Here is a 14,734-nt window from a genome sequence, read left to right as displayed (position 1 = left end):
TGTCCTTTAAATCAAGATGAACATAATGGCAGAAATTTGGCAGAAACAAAGAAAATGATATTTAGTGTGATTTTCAGCTACCCCAAGTAATTTTCATCTTTTCTCTATCATCTTCTCCAGGATGGAAACAACATTTAATTTGTCATCCCAGAACCTGCTCAGTGCCAGCCCATCAATACTCTAGACCAGTCAGAAATATGGTCATTTCTATGTGCGCAGACAGGTGTGTTAAGAGATGAGAAGTTATGAGTAATACTCACTAAAGTTTTCTATGTGGGCTTCCATTGATATCTTGCCTTGTATTTTCTCTTGGCATGTACTAAGCCATAGGACTATGCTCTTACTTGGGATGTAAACTTCAATATTTATGTAAACCTGTATAACAATATCAGACACCTTTGGTGATTTTAAGCTATTTGATTTGATGTGTTAAACTTCTTTGCATACAGTCTATATGCAAATTCAGTAAAGCCAGAAAATTGATGATCAATCAACAGGTAGATCCTGAGTATACACCATGCCACTAACAAAGGGCTGAGAAATGTGGAGTTATAAAAATGTCTCTCCAGTGAGTACTGCTAGACAAATAAGCAAAATGTGGCAAATAACAAGGGAACAAGGCATAACAAATCATGGCAAATAGCCAAGTTGTGGGTATTTTCCATGAGGTTTAGAAGAAAAAAGATACAAGATATTCTGGGATTTTAAAAGTTCATAATGATTACTTTATAATAAGAGTAATACATGTGAACAATAAAACATTTAGGAAAACATAGATTTTTAAATGAAGAAAATAAGGTTGCTATTATAACACCTCCCAGAAATCTTCAATTTCAATGTTTCGGTGAATATCATTTCAGTATATTGTATCTCATTCTCCTTTTGTCTTTCCATGCTTATTGAATGCTCTCAGAAGTAAACAACAACAACAGCAATAATGTCTAAGATAGTCTTTAAAAATCTCTGAAGGATGACAAAGATTTGGCGCACTTATTGTGCTGACACTCTTCCAAGATCAATTCATGATCACAAGGTGTTTTCTTGGAAGCAGATTTTAGAGATTAAAAATGTTTAATGACTATAGAGTTGATGAGAATTTTATGAGGAGATTGCCACACTCATGGGAAATATATACAGTTGAGTATATAGTGTATATGTCTGGAAATATGATCAATAACAGATTGTAGCACTTGGCAAGAGCCAAATGTGCAGTGTAGAACTCTTGGTTCACAGATTGGCAGCAACAAGCATATGGCTGGGAGCTTGTTAGAAATACATGAACTCCATCCCTGTTTCAGATTCAATGAGTAAAAATCTTTTTTTTTCCCCCAAAATTCATAAGTGATTCTTTTGCACATCAATTTTGAAATCACTTGCAAATATATGTTGAGACTGTTCATTGGAGAAAGTACTCAATGAAGCCAGGGAGGTTAGAGACTCTTAGAGGAGCCTCCAGGTATATCAAAGAATTTCAATATGAGTTATAAAGAAAACAACCAATGACATCAAACTACAACGAAATCAAAACAGGATCCTGAGATGTACATGCATACTTTGGAGACAATCAAATAGATGAGCACCACAAAGGGACCAGTGGTTTAAATACAAATTATGGATGAAAGACTTGAAATTGAGGACAGTCTATCCATTAATGCATTTTTCCCTGCCATTTTGGGGAAAGGTAGCCCAAAAACTATTTTAAAGATGTACCTGGAAATACCAACCAAAAATCACTGTTTGAGAAATATTAGCTAATGTCAGAGCTGAAAGAGAACATTCTTGTTTCACTTTTAGGAAATTATTTATTCTTTAATTATGTGCCAGCTAAGAACTTTCCACCTAAGAGAGAGTCAGTCAAAATTTGCAAACCAGGCTAGACAAACAAGACTACTAGGACAGTTGAGAATATAACACTTATGATTTGTTGGTATATGCGGGAAGAAAATATTGAATCTCTAGTTTTTAAAATTTATCCTATTTTAAATTTATAATAGTGTTCCTACTGTTTAATATATATGACATTAGTAATATTTAACGCCTATATAGTCTTTAATAAACAATGCATTGAGTTTCATATTGAAAAATGTTTTACTGATCAGGATACACTTACCACAAAATTATATATTAACTGATTTTACTATATATATCAGTCTTCCTTTATCAGTAAATAAAATGTAATGATTTTTTTTGCATTTATATTTAGGAGAAGGCTATGTCTCCAAGTATGAGCAATTATTTTAAGAGATTTTTAAAATAATCATTGATAAATTATGCCAATAAGCTTTGTTCTTACATTATTCAATCTCATATGTAAGATTCAAAAGTTACCATTTTACTAGCTAGAGCAGAGCAGCAACAGAAAAAGTACAAGTGAGTACTTCATAATGGCTTTATGAACATATTGTTATGAACTAGCTGTCTCTAAATAATTGTTGATTAGTTGATGGGTTGATTACTTAAGTAATCACATACCCCCCAGGACAATGAATAGCAGTACAGTTTATATCAGTGTTTCTCAAAGATACGTTCCCTATTTTGTCTGTGTCAGATTCACCTAGTGTTTTCTGAAACACTAGATGGGCACAAGACCATACCTATTCATCATAATATGGGTGGAATCTAGGAATCTGTATTTAACTAAAATGCCCCAAGTTATTCTAATGTATATTAAAGCTTGAAAACCAATGAGATTCTAGATCTTTACCTTGATATAAAGGATGACTGCCTTTTAGGACCAAAAGCATACCACAAAATTATTGGAAGCTTTATTCCCAGAATTTCCATACCTTTCAAATGAAACTATTCTGGAAGGCTACAGCACATCACCCTGATTATTGACATCTTGTTTTGGTAGTTATCCAGTTATCAAGATTTATTGTAGCATGGGGTAAATATTGACCTCATCATTGGCCTATCATTTACACATTAACTCTGTTCATCTTCTCTGCCTCAGCAGGAAACACCTGATGCATCTTTGACTGTGGACACACTGATTTGACCATTTACCTGAAATATGTTGGAGGAATTGAAAGGCAACACTATCGATGAGGAGAGGAGTAGGAAAAAAAATTGATTCATGTAGCAAGATAAATGGGCAGCATTTAAAAATCAAATGCACTTGCATTTTGAGAAACAAGCTTAAATCATAACACTCAGATGCCAAAAACACACATGCAAGAAAATTGTGAATGTAGAAAGTCTGTCTTTATGACGGCAGTATACTGTGCTTTACAATTAAGGTCAGTGTATCTTTATGGAATAAGTGAAACAATTTTCAAAGGACATAGTGTCTGCACCCAACATAGAAGCACCTCTATACATAAGGTAAATACCAACAGCCATAAAAGGGGAAATCGACAGTAACACATTCATAGTAGGGGACTTTAACACCCCAATTTCACCAATGGACAGATCATCCAAAATGAAAATAAATAAGGAAACACAAGCTTTAAATGATACATTAAACAAGATGGACTTAATTGATATTTATAGGACATTCCATCCAAAAACAACAGAATACACTCTCTTCTCAAGTGCTCATGGAACAGTCTCCAGGATAGATCATATCATGGGTCACAAATCAAGCCTTGGTAAATTTAAGAAAATTGAAATTGTATCAAGTATCTTTGCCAACCACAACGCTATAAGACTAGACATCAATTACAGGAAAAAACCTGCAAGAAATACAAACATATGGAGGCTAAAAAACACACTACTTAATAACCAAGAGATCACTGAGGAAATCAAAGAGGAAATCAAAAAATACCTAAACAAATGACAATGAAAACACGACGACCCAAAACCTATGGGATGCAGCAAAAGCAGTTCTAAGGGGGAATTTTATAGCAATACAATCCTACCTTAAGAAACAAGAAACATCTCAAACAACCTAACCTTACACCTAAAGCAATTAGAGAGAGAAGAACAAAAAAAAACCCAAGGTTAGCAGAAGGAAAGAAATCATAAAGATCAGATCAGAAATAAATGAAAAAGAAATGAAGGAAATGATAGCAAAGATCAATAAAATTAAAAGCTGGTTCTTTGAGAAGATAAACAAAATTGATAAACCATTAGCCAGACTCATCAAGAAAAAAAAGGAGAAGACTCAAATCAATACAATTAGAAATGAAAAAGGAGAAGTAACAACTGACACTGCAGAAATACAAAGGATCATGAGAGATTACTACAAGCAACTCTATGCCAATAAAATGGACAACCTGGAAGAAATGGACAAATTCTTAGAAATGCACAACCTGCTGAGACTGAATCAGGAAGAAATAGAAAATATGAACAAACCAATCACAAGCACTGAACTTGATACTGTGATTAAAAATCTTCCAACAAACAAAAGCCCAGGACCAGATGGCTTCACAGGCAAATTCTATCAAACATTTAGAGAAGAGCTAACACCTATCCTTCTCAAACTCTTACAAAATATAGCAGAGGGAGGAACACTCCCAAACTCATTCTACAAGGCCACCATCACCCTGATACCCAAACCAGACAAGGATGTCACAAAGAAAGAAAACTACAGGCCAATATCACTGATGAACATAGATGCAAAAATCCTCAACAAAATACTAGCAAACAGAATCCACATCACATTAAAAGGATCATACTCCATGATCAAATGGGGTTTATTCCAGGAATGCAAGGATTCTTCAATATATGCAAATCAATCAATGTGATACACCATATTAACAAATTGAAGGAGAAAAACCATATGGTCATCTCAATAGATGCAGAGAAAGCTTTCGACAAAATTCAACACCCATTTATGATAAAAACCCTGCAGAAAGTAGGCATAGAGGGAACTTTCCTCAACATAATAAAGGCCATATATGACAAACCCACAGCCAACATCATTCTCAATGGTGAAAAACTGAAAGCATTTCCACTAAGATCAGGAACAAGACAAGGTTGCCCACTCTCACCACCCTTACTCAACATAGTTTTGGAAGTTTTAGCCACAGCAATCAGAGAAGAAAAGGAAATAAAAGGAATCCAAATTGGAAAAGAAGAAGTAAAGCTGTCACTGTTGGCAGATGACATGATACTATACATAGAGAATCCTAAAGATGCTACCAGAAAACTACTAGAGCTAATCAATGAATTTGGTAAAGTAGCAGGATACAAAATGCACAGAAATCTCTTGCATTCCTATACACTAATGATGAAAAATCTGAAAGTGAAATCAAGAAAACACTCCCATTTACCACAGCAACAAGAAGAATAAAATACCTAGGAATAAACCTACCTAAGGAGACAAAAGACCTGTATGCAGAAAATTATAAGACACTGATGAAAGAAATTAAAGATGTTATAAATAGATGGAGAGATATATCATGTTCTTGGATTGGAAGAATCAACCTTGTGAAAATGACTCTACTACCCAAAGCAATCTACAGATTCAATGCAATCCCTATCAAATTACTACTGGCATTTTTCACAGAACTAGAACAAAATATTTCACACATTGTATGGAAACACAAAAGACCCCAAACAGCCAAAGCAATCTTGAGAAAGAAACACGGAGCTGGAGGAATCAGGCTCCCTGACTTCGGACTATACTACAAATCTACAGTAATCAAGACAGTATGGTACTGGCACAGAAACAGAAAGATAGATCAATGGAACAGGATAGAAAGCCCAGAGATAAACCCACACACGTATGGTCACCTTATCTTTGTTAAAGGAGGAAAGAATATACAGTGGAGAAAAGACAGCCTCTTCAATAAGTGGTGCTGGGAAAATTGGACAGCTACATGTAAAAGTATGAGATTAGATCACTCCCTAACACCATACACAAAAATAAACTCAAAATGGATTAAAGACCTAAATGTAAGGCCAGACACTATCAAACTCTTAGAGGAAAACACAGGCAGAACACTATGACATAAATCACAGCAAGATCCTTTTTGACTCACCTCCTAGAGAAATGGAAATAAAAACAAAAATAAACAAATGGGACCTAATGAAACTTCAAAGCTTTTGCACAGCAAAGGAAACCATAAACAAGACCAAAAGACAACCCTCAGAATGGGAGAAAATATTTGCAAATGAAGCAACTGACAAAGGATTAATCTCCAAGATTTATAAGCAGCTAATGAACCTCAATAACAAAAAAACAAACAACCCAATCCAAAACTGGGCAGAAGACCTAAACAGACATTTCCACAAAGAAGATATACAGATTGTCAACAAACACATGAAAGAATGCTCGACATCATTAATCATTAGAGAAATGCAAATCAAAACTACAAAGAGATATCATCTCACACCAGTCATAATGGCCATCATCAAAAAATCTTGAAACAATAAATGCTGGAGAGGGTGTGGAGAAAAAGGGAACACTCTTGCACTGTTGGTGGGAATGTAAATCGATACAGCCATTATGGAGAACAGTATGGAGGTTCCTTAAAAAACTACAAATAGAACTACCATATGACCCAGCAATCCCACTACTGGGCATATACCCTGAGAAAACCATAATTCAAAAAGAGTCATGTACCAAAATGTTCATTGCAGCTCTATCTACAATAGCCAGGACATGGAAGCAACCTAAGTGTCCATCATTGGATGAATAGATAAAAAAGATGTGGCACATTTATACAATGGAATATTACTCAGCCTTAAAAAGAAACGAAATTGAGTTATCTGTAGTGAGGTGGATGGACCTAGAGTCTGTCATACAGAGTGAAGTAAGTCAGAAAGAGAAAAACAAATACCGTATGCTAACACATATATATGGAATCTAAAAAAAAAAAAAAGGTACCAATGAACCTAGTGGCAGGGCAGGAATAAAGACGTAGACATAGAGAATGCACTTGAGGACATGGGGTGGGGAGCGGGAGGCTGGGGCGAAGTGAGAGTAGCATCAACAGATATACACTATCCAATGTAAACTAGTTAGCTAGTGGGAAGCAGCAGCATAGCACAGGGAGATCAGCTCGGTGCTTTGCCATGACCTAGAGGGGTAGGATAGGGAGGGTAGTGGGGGAGCCTCAAGAGGGAGGGGATATGGGGATATATGTGTGCATATGGCTGATTCACTTTGTTGTACAACAGAAACTAACACAGTATTGTGAAGCAATTATACTTCAATAAAGATCTATTAAAAAGAAAAAGTGGCACATATATACAATGGAATATTACTCAGCTCTAAAAAGGAATGAAAATGAGTTATTTGTAGTGAGGAGGATGGACCTAGAGACTGTCATTCAGAGTGAAGTAAGTCAGAAAGAGAAAAACAAATACTGTATGCTAACACACATATATGGAATCTAAAAAAAAAAAAAATGGTCATGAAGAATCTAGGGGCAAGATGGGAATAAAGATGCAGACCTACTAGAGAATGCACCTGAGGATACGGGGAGGGGGAAGGGTAAGCTGGGACAAAGTGAGAGAGTGGCATGGACATATATACACTACCAGACGTAAAATAGATAGCTAGTGGGAAGCAACCGCATAGCACAGGGAGATCAGCTTGGTGCTTTGTGACCACGTAGAAGAGTGGGATAGGGAGGGTGGGAGGGAGGGACATGCAAGAGGGAAGAGATATGGGGACATATGTATATGTATAACTGATTCACTTTGTTATAAAGCAGAAACTAACACACCTTTGTAAAGCAATTATACTCCAATAAAGATGTTAAAAAAAAAAAAGGACATAGTGTCGGTTCATATAAGCAATTACAGGTTTACTGGGAGGCCGTCTTATAGGGAGAAACTGAAAAATAAAGGAAAACAATGTAGATGGTGGCCACTATGGGCTTCTGGCAGAGTCTCCTGGGGAAACGAAGAAAAGGGCTCTTCATTTGAAATAAATCCAAGCAGAGTAGGAGGCGGCTCAGTGTGAGGATTAACGTATCACAACACCTTGGGAAGTGAAAGGAGGCGGAGACTGCAATTCAGCAATGCAAAGTCCCCGTCCCATGCTGGTACATCCTCACGTAAGCCATTTTCTTCAAACAAAACATAACCTTCCATTCTGAAGAGACAGAAACACTTTGCAGGGAGTTTTTGACTGTGGGTTTGGGTTTGGGGGTATTATTTTGGGGGTATTTTGCATTTTCCCCAATAAAAATCCACATTAGCCTCTTGTACATTAAACATCAGCAAAGGAGCCTAGGTAGTTTATAAACTTCCTTTTGCAAAAGAGTGCATCCAAAACCTACGGCATCATTCTCAAAAGCATATTAAACACCCTTCAAGGACAGAGTTTCACCCTTTGCTTTCTGCAGTATTGTCCCAACTTCCCTTTGTGACAGCGTGATTTGTCCTAACGGTTCTTGAGAGACATTTGGGAAATCTGACTTTCTCTCTGGGTGAAGCTGCCACACACGGAAGTCACCTGCATGTGACATGATAGAGGGGCCCTGCGCTTGAGAAAAGGCTAAAGCTGCCATGTCTCTTGGAAGTTTCCCCACTGGTATTTGACTAACTTTTTGTGAGCTGCTCCCAAGGGTCAGTGTTTAAGAAGTATGTTCCCGGCTGTCAAGCCCCAATGCTGCCTAAATTACTCTGATAAGGAGTTCTAATAAGATACTTTAGAAAGTCACTTATGCCATAAGGTATTCACATTATCTCAAGACATTTCTATTTGGGTAATAGGAAATGAAAGTGTGGATTAATGCCTTTTGCATGCCATTAAAAAACTGAGAGGCAGAAGCCTCCTTTCAGCCACCAGGGGCCTCTTCCTCATGTCTGTTCACTGCTGTCTCAGCTAATCACTTTTGGTGCTTTCAAAAGCAAAGGATAAATTTTGATTTCATAGAAAATGAGTTTAAACCAGAAAGTCCAGATTACTGCCATGGCATGCTGCATTTCACCTCTGATTTAAAGACAGGGAACTTGTGGCTTCCTAAAAATGAAAAACTCTTCTGCACAATTCCCAAAAGGCTAGTGCAAGCAACTGGTAAAGGAGAAATAAAAAGACGGACACCAGAAGTCCAAAGAAGAAAAACTTAGTGAAACTGGGTCACCAATCACCTCCCTGTGACCCTGAGGAGTCAGGGTGGCAAATATGTCCACTTCTCTCTTTATCTCACCTATGATCAGATATAAAATTGTTGAGTGTTGCCATAAGTATAAATCCTACAGAATGTGAGCTTGGTAAAATGAAGAGCAACAATAATAATATCATAAACTAACATTTAGTGATTAGGAGCCAGGCACTGTGCTAAGTGTCTTATATGTACTATTTCACTAAATCTCACTAAACTTATGAGATAGGAACTAGTATTATTATTCTATTAGACTTGCTAACTTAAGTCTCCATTACTGGCGAGTGATAGAGGTGGCCTTAGGAGGAAAACAGTCTGATTCTTTAGACCACATCTTTAACTGCACTTGAAAAAATAAAGGTGATCAGCAATTCATTTCCTTCAGTTAATTCTTGCATTGGACAAATGCTTCAATACCTCTAAATAAAGGATTTCTCAAATAACATCAAGAGACCTGAATGTTTTGGTAATGAAACTGTTACAGCCCTAAGAAGCTCCTTCAGGAAAGCAGATGGTGCTGACTCAGAAGAACAGCCCACCTCTCAGCAGAGGTCAGCCACCTCCAGATGAAGGTGGAAAGTCCATTCAATGGCATGAAATGCTGCTCCAAGATTATACATCATGTGGGCATGAAATGTAAGAAGGATGCCGTTTAGATTAGGACAGGGGGTGGAGCTACACTGCTTTCAAATAGGACGGTCTTCTTTTCCTTTCAGGGAACATGCAAGTCATAACCTGCCTTTTTCTCTTCTATGAAATAGCGTTTTAGTTGATGGATTCCAAAGGCGAGCTTCACCAAGTGAAAACTCACCCTGCTCCTTCTAGAACCTAAATTAATGCCTACTCTTTCCCCAGAGCTCTCGTTTATGGACTCCAAAGGACTGGAGATTTGAAGACCACCTGCCACAAGCGGAATTTAGCTTCCCCAAGATCTATTTTCTTCCTTTTCCCACCCTGGAGCTCCCCACCTCTTTCCAGCAGCCAGCCATCCCAGCAAAGCAGAATTATCACTGACAGTGAAAGAGAAAGGCCTCAGAGTTAGGCTGTGAGCAGAAGCATGCCATAAAGTTACCGGCTTAATTAAGCCATTACAGTTTTTAGGGGGTTTTAAAGACAGGCAATTTGAATGTATAATTGAGCCCGAGTACAGTCTCATTCTATGTTTTCCTTGGTCTGCTCAGAACCAGATTGCGAATGGGAAATAGCTGGGGTGACATCCTGCGGCAACAAGGTCAGTTGCTCATTTTTACTGTGATCTCCACAACAAAGTTATGAAGCGTTTATTTCTATGGGCTTGGCCCAGGAGTGAAGGGCTGGGACCCCTGAAGCGCCAAGCAGACAGGCCAACGACACAGAGAGTGCTTTGACTGTCAGCCTGTCCCCAGTGTTCTCAGGGACAATATCCCACACTTCCTTGTACAGAGAAGCTACAGAATATGGTTAGAGGAAACATTCTCTTTGGAAAAATGATTCTGAACTTCAGCCCTGAATTTAGATAGGGGAAACTAAGAAAGATTACAAACCCATGTTCTTCAACTTTGACCAGGAGAGGAGAAGGCCAATTTGAGTCTCCCCTTGGGGGGAAGTGGATATTTAGGGAAAGCACACGAAACCCACTGCTTATGCTGTGAACATAGCTCAGCACTTCACAGGTTAGGCAGTTTTACTAGTTGACAGCTGTTTATTCCAACAGCATGTATTTTACGTAGCAGTACATCCAATACATTAAGTTGTATTTCAGATTTACTCTAATCCCCACTGCCACCCTACCATATATATACAAGTGCACATACACACTGAGATGCTAAAAGAAATTCTGCTTAGTTCACTTCAGCAGCACATACACTAAAACCGGAATGATACAGAGAAGATTAGCATGGCCCCGAGCAAGATGCACACAGATTCATGAAGTGATCAAATATAAGACCTGAAACCAGGGCTACCCTGGTGGCGCAGTGGTTGGGAGTCCACCTGCTGATGCAGGGGACACAGGTTCGTGCCCCGGTCTGGGAGGATCCCACATGCCGCGGAGTGGCTGGGCCCGTGAGCCATGACTGCTGAGCCTGCGCATCCGGAGCCTGTGCTCCGCAACGGGAGAGGCCACAGCAGTGAGAGGCCCGCGTACCAAAAAAAAAAAAAAAAAAAAACCTGAAACCATAAAACTCCTAGAAGAAAACATAAGCATAAGCAACTTGACATCAGTCTTGATGATGATTTTTTGGATTTGATCCCAAAAGCTACGGCAACAAAAGCCAAAATAAACATGTGGGATTACATCAAACTAAGAAGCTTCTGTACAACAAAGGAAACCATCAACAAAACAAAAAGCAACCTACAGAATGGGAGAAAATATTTACCAACCGTATTTCTGATAAGGAGATAATATTTGAAATATATAAAGAACTCAAACAACTTAATAGTAAGAACAAACAATCTAATTCAAAAATGAGCAGAATATCTGAATAGACTTTTTTTTTTAAAGGACACATACAGATAGCTAACAGGTATATGAAAAGGTACTCAACATCACTACTCATCAGAGAAATGCAAATCAAAACCACAATGAGATATCACCTCCCACCTGTCAGAATGACTATCATCAAAAAGACAAGAAATAACAAGAGTTGGCAAGGACAGAAAGGGAACTCTGGTGCACTGTTGATGCGAATGTAAATTGGTGCAGCAACTATGGAAAACAATACAGAGATTTCTCAAAAAGTTAAAGTAGATCCATATGATACAGAAATTCCACTTCTGAGTATTTATCCAAAGGGCATGAAAATGCCACGTTGAAGAGATATCTGCATCCCATGTTCATTGCAACATTATTTAGAATAGCCAAGATATGAAAACAAACTGCGTCCACCAATGAATGAATGGATAGGCAAATGTCACACATACACACACACTCACACACACACACAGGAATATTATTCAGCCATAAAAGAAGAAAATCTTGCTATTTACAACAGCATGGATGGACCTGTAGGGCATTATGCTAAGTGAAGTAAGTCAGACAGAGGAAGACAAATACAATAAGATGTCACTTATATTTAGGATCCAAAAACAAAACAAAAACAACCCGCCAAAAAACAACAAAAAATGAACTTATAGACACAGAGAACAGATCAGTGTTGTTGCCGGAGGTTGGGGGAACAAGTGTGTAAAGGGGGTCAAAGGGTACAAACTTCCAGTTCTAACATAAATAAGTCATGGGGATGTAATGTACAACATGGTGACTGTAGTTAATAATACTGTATAGCATATTTAAAAGTTACTAAGAAAATAGATTTTAAAAAGTTCTCATCAGAAGACAAATAATATGTAAGCATGTATGGTGACTGACATTAACTAGCCTTGTTGTAGTGATCATTTCTCAATATATATACATATATTTATATATACACACACAAGTATTGAATCATTATGTTGTATACCTGAAGCTAATATAATGTCATATGTCAATTATACCTCAAAAATTTTTTTAAATAAAAAATACTTTTTGTTGGGTATGTGCTCATGGTAAAAGAGTCCCAAATCCCATACCCACCCTTTCAGCCTCTGACAATTGTGTCTCCTCTCCTTAAAACTAGTTCAACCTGATAGAGAGGCAGGGGTGGAACTGAGCAAGCAGAGGGGTGGGATGATATGGGTTGGGGGAGGTGTGCTGTAATGGGTCACAAAGGAAAATATGAAGTATCAGTGATCTAAGGATACACCTGTGGGTTTCCTCCAGTTCTAGTAATTCTTTACATCGACAGAATACTGGCACAGTGATCAAGCAGTTTGTGTTGTTAGATCGTACTAATAAGACACTGAACTTGGCATTAGATCCTATGTCTAATTTATCAGTGAAGAAAAAAAATCTCAGAGAAGAAAGTATGCATTTTAGGTCAAATTATATAAATAAACTCTCTCTCTCTCTCTCTCTCTCTCTCTCCCTATAGAGAGATTCTCAAAGGATTAGAACCCAAATCCTCTACTTCTAATATAACGCTAAGCTAACTTGGACTTTAATTTCACTTGTGTTTGCGTACAGGATTGAGGTCTGCCTTCCCAAACTGTAGACTCCCAGCAAACGTTTCTATAAACCCCCCATCATGTGTCCATCTGCTGTGCTTCTTTCCTGTTAAATGTTAACTCAGTTGAATCCTACTTTATGTAAACGTGGTTGTATGAAAACTTAAATTTGTTAAAATAAAACATACACCGTTAAGGGAATTTCAAACAGATTCTCTGGAGCTTTTCTTTAGAGAATGAGCTCCTCTAATGAGCTTAAACGCTTGGATTAAAAGAAACCGAAAATGGCTGCCCCGTTTTCTGAGTAAATATCCTACACTTTAGGAAGGTAACTTTGCCAGCATTGTGCAGCTTCTGCAGCAGAGAAAGGGGTGCCAAGTGACGATGTTCATTCTTGTTCAGGAGGTTGAATTCAAAAGAAACTTTCCCTGAAATATATTTGCATACAGTAGGTAACTTCTTGTTTGTCTTCAAGTTAGGCCCAGCGTTCCCCCCGCTTTTTTTTATAAGATATTTTCTTTTGTTGTATACCTTACAGTAAGACTTCATAAATCTTTGTTTTGAATCACCCCTGATGAGAGAAACACTCGAAAGCAAAATCTATGTGATGAAGTGAAAGGAAGAAAATAAACGCTGCGTATGGATAGTCAAATCTAAAAAGATAAAGTAACTTCAGTCCCTCCTTTGAGAGCCCCAGGTTTTATCAACTCACATTTAGAATTCTGATTTTCTTCGTCTTTCTTGGGCCACGTGGAAAGAGAACACTGTATATTTCCAAATGCACACAGCCAGCTATCCAAGCGCCTGCAAAGTTGCGTATGGTTCCTTTGAAACGAGCTCACCAACTCCCACAACTCCTGAGACCAAGGGTAACAACTGCTCCTTGGTTTTATAAATTACCCAATGGCTTACAGCCAAATGCTATTGGTTCGATTTCCCAGAGCAGTTCTCAAACTTTAGCAAGCATCAGAATCACCTGGAGGGCTTGTTAAGCCACAGAGTGGTGTATTCCATCCCTAGCGTTTCTGATTCAGGAGCCCAGTAATTTCATATCTAACAAATTTCCGGGTGCTGCTGTTGCTGCTAGTATAGGTATGGCGACTACTCTTTGAGGACCTCTGACTTGGAAGGCCCAAGTACCCGTGAGATGAACAGTAGCTGACGTGTGTCAGCAAAGTCCTCCGTACTTCTGGCTTCAGTGAGATTTGAAGGGGGAGTAATGGGAGGCATGGGCTATGAGCAGGCGGTGAGAAGGTCAAATGCATTAGATTTTTATTCCATCCATTCTCTATGGCTGAGAACTACAGGTATTCCTGGTGCCCAGTGGGTTTTCAGGTTATTAAGCTTTTAAAGGATGAAGTCTGCCAGCTTACAGTTTGAAAGCAAAGCAGCCAAAAACTTGTGAGAGGATAAAAGATATGGCCTTAAGGTGCTTGCCCAGAAGCTTTGAATTTATCTGATATAACCAGGTCATAATTTGAGGGGGAATAAATTCTCCTTGTTAAAATAATCAGTTACATTCCCTAACACTTGGGGAGAAGACCCCAGGGAAAGGTAGTTCTCTTTAAACTCTACGGACTTGTGGATTGCTTCCCCTCACAGGTGTAGCCCTTTGATACTGTGTAATTAAGAAGAACGGAATAGTTTAGGAACATCTGCATAAGGAGTTAGGATGATTGGAATGGATCACACATCTTTCATGGAGGAAC

The 14,734-nt window shown here is 38.1% G+C and overlaps 1 long non-coding RNA gene and 1 other non-coding gene across 2 annotated transcripts in view; one reads left to right on the top strand and one right to left on the bottom strand.

Annotated features, from left to right (window-relative positions):
* The window catches only part of LOC125960977 (uncharacterized), a 53,276-nt gene that overhangs the window by 13,243 nt on the left and 25,299 nt on the right, over window positions 1-14,734 (bottom strand). The gene's annotated exons all lie outside the window — the stretch shown is intronic.
* LOC117199938 (U6 spliceosomal RNA) lies at window positions 10,829-10,930 on the top strand. Its single transcript, XR_004481313.1, has one exon. It is a non-coding gene; the product is annotated as a U6 spliceosomal RNA (small nuclear RNA).

The sequence above is a fragment of the Orcinus orca genome, chromosome 14 (assembly GCF_937001465.1).
Source record: "Orcinus orca chromosome 14, mOrcOrc1.1, whole genome shotgun sequence".
Classification (NCBI taxonomy): Eukaryota; Metazoa; Chordata; class Mammalia; order Artiodactyla; family Delphinidae; genus Orcinus; species Orcinus orca.
Note: the sequence above shows the minus strand (reverse complement) of the source record. Positions and strands in the feature narration are given on the sequence as shown.